The sequence below is a fragment of the Vicugna pacos genome, chromosome 33 (genome assembly GCF_048564905.1).
Source record: "Vicugna pacos chromosome 33, VicPac4, whole genome shotgun sequence".
Taxonomy (NCBI): domain Eukaryota; kingdom Metazoa; phylum Chordata; class Mammalia; order Artiodactyla; family Camelidae; genus Vicugna; species Vicugna pacos.
Genome location: NC_133019.1, coordinates 3,079,894 through 3,089,897, shown reverse-complemented (window position 1 = coordinate 3,089,897; position 10,004 = coordinate 3,079,894). Strand labels below are relative to the sequence as shown.

Genomic DNA, 10,004 nt, shown 5'->3' with positions numbered 1-10,004 from the left:
GAGCCACAACAGAACCATGAAGGAAAAGGAACACGTTTCACCAATGTCACTAATGCTCGTTGGCCCCATACCTCCTCCATCTTGCAGACAGAACACTGAGTTACGGGGAGACACAGTGGACGGCACGCTTGCTTCAACGAACTAGCAGTGAGCGGCCTTTGGATTTCTTAGTTGGTTCTTTGAACACATTTCTTTTTTTTACCCAATTTGAGATACTAAGGTGACAGTTGGATCATAGAATTTTATAGTTGGAGAAATCCTTACAGAACATGGGCACCGAAGGGTCTTCAGTAGTGCCCTGGGGAGCGCCCTCAGCTCGCCGCAGCGGGGCAGTTCCACGCCTGCTGACGTCGTTTTTTGAGTTTTCACAAGATGGAAACTCCTCGGGTGAATTTCATCCACTTTCCCTATTTAAGAGATGAGCAAAATGAGCCAGGCGATAAAGAGAGAAAGAAAACAAATGTCTTCCACCAAGAGCTCTGTTTACTTGTAACTTGTCCATTACTTAGATTAAAACACACACGCACATGCAAATCAAAGCCCAAATGTTTTAATATTTAGGTGCCATTTATCAAGACAAATGGAAATGCTTGACTTAATCCTTAGGGTAAAACTGTGTGAGGTTTTCGTTTAAAATGGGCGTTTGGGGCAGGGCGGGGGAAGATTTTTGTCTCTGTAGATGCCCATGGCCTGGGACAGTCTTCATTTGTGTATCTTAAGAACGTAAGTGGTGGTGACAGAGTGACAGGAGATAAGGTCCAAATGGATGACAGTGTTAAGGCTGCCGATTAAACTTCTTCCTTTTTTTTTTTTGGGTTGGAGTCAAGTGATTTCCTCTGGATGTTAAAAGTCACAGAGTTTGGGATGACAGATAGGTGAAAGAGGAGCTTGGAGCTCAGCTGGTGGTGTATTTCCACCATCGATACTCCTCTGCTAGAAACACTTGGCCTGTTGCAGTGCTGAACTGAAAGATCTTGTTTGGTCCCTAAGGGTCTAGGTGGCCACAATCAAAACAGGAAAGCCAGAAAATATGAATTTCATCAATATGAAGTTCACGAATGCAATTGTGCAATGACATCTGATTTCAACATTTTCTAATATGTTTCAACATAGCCTAATATGCCTTGACTAAGTATATGTGTATTTTTGGTGGCGATTATTTGAAACAATAACTCAGAATCTTTTAAGTTTTAGATCCCCAGACAGTGAGATCATCATTCCTTTTGTCCATTTCATGTAAAATTACTGAAATATGGGAATGTTTTGATCATTGAATCGGGAGGAACCATATGGATCATGTGGGCCAATAATTTCCAGACTATTCTCCGAGGAGACAGAGAGAGAGAGAGAGAGAAGTGTTGAGGGTAAGGAGTTGGTCCTAAGTGGACGTCTTTGGGCTCCCCAGGCCTGCTTCAACCGGAACAGCTCCTGTAAGGTTGACTGTTCACATCACAATTGCCTGGTTGAGCTTTAGAAACTGTAGTCCCTGATACAGGTAGGTTTTACTTTGGATACGTCATAATTTTCACGCTTTTTATTTAGCAATTGAATTATTTTCTTCATCAAGTCTTCTGATTATATATATGCATATGCATATATAACCACGTATTTATGCATGTGTATATTTTTATCGTATGCAACATACATAAATGTAAATTATGTTATCATATGTGATGTATGATAAAGTATACGTCAGACAAACAAAATGGATAAAACCAGAATGAATCTGATTGGAGACTAAGTGGTGAGCCCAGAGCCCTACCAGCCTGGCTCCCTGGGTCTTCTGAGATACTTTTATGCCAACACTTTTAGTATCTCAGGAACACAGAATGGAAACCGCTACTCTAGACAATAGGTGTGCATCAAAAAGAGTATGTGTAAGTGGCATCTTTGCAGATGAAATAACATCTCATCTGCCCCAGGGGATCTTGTGTGCACTCTGCTGAGACAAGGCAGCCAAAAGCAGAACACATGCAAGAAGTATTTTAGAGAGACAGCAGAGTTGCTTTTCTGGTGAAGTAGTAAGTCTGTAGCCTGTGAGCAGCCAAAGGGGTTGACAGGCCAGGCTGTGTGATCTTCAGGGGGCCTGGAGCGGTCCGTGATGAAGCTCACCGGGAAGGGGGTGGGTGCTCCGACGGAAAGACAAGCCCCGCTGAATGTAACTCCAGGTACCAAACTAGTGAACGGCAACTCCAGCAAGTCCCGGGGAGAGTTGTCCTGGTTGATGCGTGGCATGGACAGACTGGGGTTATCGCCATGTCGCCAGAAGTTTGCTGTCTAATGCTGTGTCCAGTGATCTGCTCACCTTACTACGGATGCTGCCTGTGGCCCCTTCATTTACCCCCGTGCTGGACTCACCCTGCAGGCAGGCAGTGGCGCCCTTCAGTTCCATAAACTGCTGCGGCCACCAGGTCGGCTGGTCTCCTGTCCTTCCTTGGTTATTCTGTTGGTAGGTGGACACTGGGATTCCTTGCATGACCTGGGGTCAGGAGATTCACGAGGAAGTGGCGGGGTTGCCTAAGGCAGAGGTGGAAGAAAGCATTTGTTTCTAGGTAGGAACTCGTGAGTAGTGAGATTTTTGCTTTTAAAATTGAACGATGAGGGTTTCTTAGCGGAGACCACCAAGAAGAGCTCATGGTTCTGTCTGCTCAAGGGAAGTCTTTGAGCACCTCCTGTTGTCAGCGGTCACATCTCTACAAACTGCTGGAGATGTCCTCACCTTCAGAAGATGCTATTGCGAACCCAGCCTCTGAGATGCGGGTGGTTGGGCTGTTTGTCCTGCGTCCCCTGCTTTCGAGCATAGCCCATCTCCTAACTCACGGGTGACTTTTTCAGATGCTTGTTTGGGGGTGGGGGTAAAGTCTGTGGTTCGAGGACAGGCTTTTTCTCTGTGGGAAGCTGAAAGGCTGTGTTACAAGCGTCCTGGCCTGGGGCCTCTTTAGCGCAGTTAATTAATTCTAACGACAAATATTTACTGTGTGTCCGACACACTAGGCTCTGCTCTGACTGAGCTGTTTTGATGTGGTCGTGGAGAGTGGGTCTGAAGAATTAATGACTTTAAAGTGTGCTCACCAACCTAAGGTTGTGCAGGCACGATGGCAGGCATGATTCCCGCACGGAGCCCGTCCTTGGCTGTGGGGGGACCTGCCCATGAGGTCTGGGTTCGTGATTTCGCTTCTTCTCTGTAGCTGGGGGAAGGGAGGCAGCCCTTGGCCCTCTGCCAGTGCCTGTAATCCTCACAGCAGGCTCCCGTATCTTCTGGGTGGGCCTGTGTCTTTTGTTACACATCTGTCCCCCAACCCAGACCACTTCTGAACTCGGATGGAGAGCACGCCCAGGAGCCGTTCAGTGGGCCAGCGGACTGGGGGACGCCCTCAGGCCTAATTTGTTCCGCTTCCCTTCAGCCCCTCAGCGCTAATTCATTTGTTTGCATTTGGAGGAAAAAAAAAAAGCACCACTCCTTATTGTCTATCCTTTATTTCCTGGAATTTGACATGAAAGTTGTCATTGTTTTAGTTAGTGGCCGCCCAAGGAAGAAACCACTGGAGCAGCAGTTCTCCATGGCGGGGGTTTCGGATCCTGTGACTTTCAAGTCTGGGTGTCCGTTCTACTGGAACTGAATGTGCGCTGAATTTGGGGTGAGTGCAGCGGGGGCTGTATTTATTTTTAAGCTTCTTCAGGCCGTAATGAAAACCAGCTGCTTCTCCAACAAGTGTGTTACTTTTCCCACAGAAAGCCTGGCCGTCGGGCTGGAGCTGCAGGGGCTTCGTGCTTTGACTTTTCCTAGTTCAACCTTCCTGCGTTTTCCCCCTTAATCTTTCAGTCCCTCGGCCCTTGGTGGTGGGTCGATTGGTGCCTTGTGTCCTGACTCCTTCTGTACTTGTGACTCCACCGGCACTGTTCGTTTGCGGAGGACAGACGTGGGGCCCTTCCGTCACTCGGTCGTGGGGCGGAAATGCTACAGCCCTGCTGAGAAGGGCGGCCCCCTTCAGTTTGCTTCTGGGGTGAGGCCCGCATCTCTGCCTGCTGTGTGTAACCCCAGCGCCAGGTCCAAACTGGGCAGATTATTTTGGGTGCCAGGAGATCATTCCTTCACAAGTGCCATTCCACGAGGCCCCTCCGGTCACCTTTTCTCCCTAAGAGCAGCACTGAGTGAAAATCCTCACCTAAGTTTATAGGCTGATGAGTGGGAGGGCGGGGGGCACGGGAGACGTAGCGGAGCAGAGCACAGGGCCATAGACAGTGTCACACTGGCCACCTCTGCGGGTCTGGACACGTGAGCACTCGGAAGAATGACGCGCCAGCTGCGCCCTGCGCCCTGCGTGCCCGATGCAGGCAGATGGTGGAATGCGCCCCCTTTTATGCCCTCCTGTAATAGAACGCTTTTTGGCGGGAATGCTTCCCAGTTATTAAAAACAGGGCAATGAGGTGAGCTATAAATGCAACCCTCTGTGTAGGAAAATCCAGAAGACATAAGTAGGGAAAAGAAGACAGAGTGAAGGGAAACAGATCAAACGTAAGTGGAGAGAAGGATAAAGGATTGTTGGAGTTGAATGGGAGAGGCGGAAAGTGCGAGAAGGTGTGTAAAAACGTACTCAATGGAATCCAAGAGAGAATCCCAGGGACCTGCCCCGCCCCCGCGCCCCCGCAAGAGAGCGCGCTGGGGGAGGGGTCACGGGGGAGACGGAGTTTATAGGTCAATGGAAGAAACAGCAAGAATGAGAATAAGGAGCCCAGAGGCTTCTAGGTCACTGGACACCCTAGAAGCCGTGGGTAACGTGAACTTCAGAGAGACTGGGGGCCAACTTCCGCCGAACCAGTTCCGAGAACATGATCTAGTGTGTCCTGCCTCCTGACGGGCCGCGCTCTGGGGACCGGAGACATGTGCCCCCGAGGCGCGCAAGTGCATCCGGCGTCCACGTGGGCTGTCTTTTCTGTTCCCGCACCCCCGGCCGCCGCCCCACGTGTTTAGCTCCTGATTCTGCTCTGCGAGGTGAATTGCCCCTGTCCTCCACCCAGTCGGTTTTAGCGCGTTTTCTCGTTCCTCACCAGCCTGGGATTCTCGGAGTGAGGAGTGCGCCCTAGTTTTCTTCTGTATCATGGGCAGCCATGTGGCGTGGGGTGAAGGCGGTGGGGGTGGAGGCACCGTGGGGCAAAGAGTGACCTTCTAGGAGAAAACCAGCCTGCTTATCCGCCCCTTCCTTCCTCCTCCCTTCCCCCCTTCCTCTCTCCCGCGTCCCTTCCTTCCTCGTTCCAGTATTTATCAGAAACTTCCCAGGGGCCACGCACTGTTCTGGGCCCTGGGGGTGTGCAGGAAACAAGCACATACCACCTGCCAAGGCCGCCATTCCAGCCGGGAAGGAGGACGGTGCAGCGACACGAGTACACACGTAGTGCACCGTGTGCTGCGATGGGCGGGGTTAAGTCCTTGAAGGCTGAGGGACGGGAGGGGCTCTGGTTTGGACAGGGTGCAGGGAATGTTCTTTTTATATTGGTGACATTTGAGTAGAGACTTGAATGTTGTGGGAAAGCTCTCTGGGGGAGAAGCGTGCAGGTGTGGGGGACAGGAAGGCCTGGAGCAGAAGGTGCCCAGTGTGCCTGGAGGGTAGCAGGGAGGCTGGTGGGCTTGAGCGGGGTCGGCAGGGGCAGACGAGGTCGGGGAGGGACCAGGGCCCAGAACCCACAGGTTCTCAGAGCCAGGGTAAGTCAGCATATCGGATTCCTTTCTGGGTGAGAAGAGGAGCTCGAGACGAGGAGCTCCTGTCGGAGAGCAGACTGTGGGGCAGGTGTGGGAGCCGTGAGCCCCTGGGGGCTGTGGCAGTGGCTGCGGCAGGAGCTCTGGTGGCTGGGACCAGGGAGGTGGTGGCTGAGATGAAGGATGTCCTGGGATGCTGGGCCTTTTGGGAGGTGGCACTGACAGCGTTGCTGATGGGTTTGATGGCGGGGGTGGAGGAGCAGAGGCGAAGGCCCCTCCGGGATTTGGGTCTCGTCAGAAGGTGTGTGAGCAACTTGAGTTTTGTGACTCTGGACCAGTCCTGAATGAAGGAAGCCTGAGAGGAGCCTGGGCCTCAGTTTCCCTGTGACCAACCTGGGCTGATGGACACCTGGACGGCAGTCTTAAGACGTCTTACGGCCGGGTGAGGGCAGTGTTGAGTGAGGTTCAGGAACAGTCATTCGTTCATCCTACAGATATTCACAGAGCCCCTATTATGACGTGGTTTTAGGTGATGGTTCATGGTCCCACCTCTTTCATCCGGCCAGAATCTACTCTTGTTTCAGGACCTGAACTCCTTTTCTTTTTCTTTTTTAAATTTTCTTTTAAAATTTTATGTATTTATTTTTTAATTTCATTTTTTATTGAAATGTAGTTGGTTTACAATGTTAATTTCAGGTGTACAGCAAAGCGATTCAGTGATACATATACATATACACACACACACACATACACATATTTATATATTCAAATTCTATTCCATTGTATGTTATTGCAAGAAATTAAATCTAGTTCCCTGTGCTACACAGTAGGTCCTTGTTGTTTATCCATTTTATGTATAGTAATGTGTCTCTATTAATCCCAAATGACTTCAAAAAAATCCAGTCTAATTTGACTTTGATGTGGTTGAAGGTAGTCAGAGCGCTATAAATAGACTTTACTTTATAGAGCAGTTTGAAGTTCACAGCAAACCTGAAGAGAAAGTACAGATATTTCCCACATGCCTCCTGCCCTGCGTACAGTCTCCCCTGCTCCCCCATCAGCACGGTGCATTTGTTACAGCCTGCGAACCTACAGTGACATGTCATCATCACCCAAAGTCCATACTTTACATTAGGGTTCACTTTTTTGGGGGGGTAATTAGGCTTGTTTATTTATTTTATCCGGAGGTGCTGGGGATTGAACCCGGGACCTCGTGCGTGGTAAGCACGTGCTCTACCACTGAGCTAGACCCTCCCTCCCAGGGTTCGCTTTTGAGTGAAACATTCTATGAGGTTTGACAAATGCATAATGACATGGACCCACCGTTACAGTATCCCACGGAGTAGCTTCACTGCCCTAAAAGTCCTCCACACTTATTTCAGTTCCATCTATTCACCTCTCCTTCCCCCACTCCCTGGGACCCCCAGCCCCTGGCAACCACTGCTCTTTTTACTGTCTGCGTAGTTCTGCCTTTTCCAGAATGTGGTAAAGTTGGAACCACACCACGTGTAGCCTTTACACTTTGGAATCTTTCACTTAGAAATGTGTATTTAAGTTTCCTCCATGTCTTTTTATGGCCTGATGGCTCATTTCTTTTTAGTGCTGAATAATATTCCTTTGTTCGGATGGACCGCAGTTTATTTATCCATTCAACCTATCAAAGGGCATTTTAATTGTTCCCACCGTTTAGCCGTTATGAATGAAGCTGCTTTAAATATCTGTGTGTGGGTTTTCGTGTTGCCATAAGTTTTCAACTTATTTGGATAAGGACCAAGGAGCATGATTGCTGGATCATATGTATGGTAGGAGCACACTGGGTTTTGTAAGAAATTGCCAGGGTGGGAGGTGAGGAAATTGGATGAAGGTGGCCAAAAGGTACAAACTCCCAATTATAAGATAAATACATCTTGGGGGTGTGATGCACAAGATGGTAACTAGGGGAACATTGCTGCGTGGTGTATTAGTTGAAAGTAGGTTCTGAAAGTTCTCATCACAGGGGGAAAAACCCATTTTTTTCTTATTCTTTTTCCTGTATCTATACGAGATGATGTATGTTCACTAAACTCACTGTGATCATTTTACAGCAGATGTAAGTCATTATGCTATATGCGTATACTTATCCCGAGCTGTACGTCAGTCACGTCTCAATAAAACTGAAGGGAAAAAGGAAAGAAAGTGCCGAAGTGTCTTCCGCAGTGTCTGTACCGTTTTGCGTTCCCACCAGCAATGAATGAGAGTTCCTGTCACTCCACATCTTCATCAGCATTTGGTGGTGTCCGTGTTTGGGATTTTGATCATCTGATAGGTGTGCGTTGGTATTTCACTGTGGGTTTAGCCTGAAGTTCCCTAATGGCAGGAAGTTGAGCATCTTTTCACATGTTTATTCTCCACGTGTATGTCTTATTTCATGAGGTGTCTGTTCAGGTCTTTTGCCAAATTTTTAATCAGATTGTTCATTTCCTTATTGTTGAGTTCTAACAAGTTTTTTTTTTTTTGGTGTATTTTGGATAACAGTCCTTTATCAGATGCGTCCACTGCAAATATTTTCTTCCCGACTGTGGCTTGCCTTGTCATTCTCTTGACAGCGTCTTTCGCAAGCAGAAGTTTTTAATTATAATGAAGTCCAGCCTCTTCTCTTTCTTTCATGGCTCGTGCCTTGGTGCTGTATCTAAACAGTCATCGCCAAACCCAAGGTCATCTAGACATTCTCCTGCTTTATCTGTGAGGAGTGATACTGTTCTGTTGTTTGTTCAGTGCACTTCAAGTGCTTTGTGTGATTTCTGAAACTTTCCGCTCATGTTTCCCAATGTCTCTTTCCTCCCACCCCTTCTTTAATGCCCCGTCTCACTCAAGTGAGGAACACAGATTAGGTCACAGCTCCCAACAGCTCAAATTCTTATGCACAGCAGATGCAAAGGGAGATTGTTTAAATTCTGTTGAAGTCTGCTGGAAGGTCCTGAGAGACCCAGGCCAGCAGGCCAGTCCTGATTTTCTTGATTCTTCTATTCAGAGATGTGTATCTTCTCTCCTGTGCCCTCGACTTTTTCATATTACTGTGCCTGCATCCAGGCCCCCCCCCCGCCCCTTTGTCCCCACCGTCTTACCCTGGCTTCTGTCCCATAGTGTCTGAGTCAGGAGTAAACTGAGCTAGAACTGGCTTTAAAACTCCTTTGGTCAAGGCTTCCTTTTTGTTGACAAAGTTCTGGAAATGATGACAACTGAGCTGACTGCTATGTTGTGTTCCAGTAAAAAATTGTGAGGAGGTCGAGAGCAACAGTTCCATGAAAATCTTCAACCCATCTGCACCTCTGCTAAGGTTGTGGGTCCCACCCAAGCACCCGCAGCGTCATTTTGGTCCGGTTTGCGTCCAGGACTGATTGCCAGTTTCTTTCAGATCCCTGTGCTGACTTCGCAAACTCCCTGACTTTTGGCTTTCATTCCCGGTTGCCTTTTTTTTGGCTTTGCTTTGCTATGTGCTGTGTGTAAACCTTCCCTGAGGATTCTGGAGGTTTCACTTTGGCTCTTGCGGGTCAGTTGCCTGTTAATGCACCCTCACCCTGTGGAACCAGAGACCCAGAAGCGTCATCATGGAAACCTTCTGACGAGCTGGAGAGCCACCCTCCTGAAGCAAAGTTCGAGGCCAGCTCAGAGGCCTCTCAGCCCGAAGGCGGCCATGGCCGGGGCCGAAGCTGGTGCCTGCCCAGCTGAAGGGATGGGGCTGAGAAGGAATTACGACGTCCACCAAGACGGGGAGGCAGCACTTTGGGGAAACACTGTCCTGCCTGCAAGCTTTATAGGGAAAGGGTTTTTGATAAAATTGTCAAGTACTCTTAGAAAGGATTATTAAAAAAATGAAGTGTGCATGATGAATTTGTAAGCAGATAGACAGGAAGAGAAGGAGAGATGGAGGACCGTGTGTGATGGAAGTTGCTCAAAAGAAACATCAGAGCAGATGAGAGCGTCACTGGTGGGGAATGGAGGAGGAGCAGAGGCTGGAGATGGACACATGTGTGTCGGAGACCCCGGCCTCTGGGATCAGTGGTGGACCTACCGGCTCCATCACAGCCACCAGGAAGCTCAAGAGTTTGCCTCAAAGTGGGAGGGTATACTATAGCTCAAGTGCTAGAGCGCATGCTTAGCACACACAAGGTCCTGGGTTCAACCCCCAGTACCTCCTCTAAAAATAAGTAAGTAAACCTAGCCACCCCCCCAATAAATAAATAAGTAAATAAATAAATAAAAAACAAATTAAAGAAAAAGAATTTACCTCAAAAACTCTGAGTGGCTTTGGGTTAAGTTCTCCGACTCT

The 10,004-nt window shown here is 48.6% G+C and overlaps 1 long non-coding RNA gene and 1 other non-coding gene across 2 annotated transcripts; both read right to left on the bottom strand.

Moving 5' to 3' along the window:
• Window positions 1-223: 223 nt before the first annotated feature.
• On the bottom strand, window positions 224-2,510 carry LOC140691119 (uncharacterized). Its single transcript, XR_012066595.1, has 2 exons — window positions 2,359-2,510; window positions 224-407 (listed from the first exon to the last, which is right to left on the bottom strand). It is a non-coding gene; the product is annotated as an uncharacterized lncRNA (long non-coding RNA).
• Window positions 2,511-6,877: 4,367 nt separating this feature from the next.
• On the bottom strand, window positions 6,878-6,950 carry TRNAG-ACC (transfer RNA glycine (anticodon ACC)). Its single transcript has one exon. It is a non-coding gene; the product is annotated as a tRNA-Gly (tRNA).
• Between the last annotated feature and the right edge of the window lie 3,054 nt (window positions 6,951-10,004).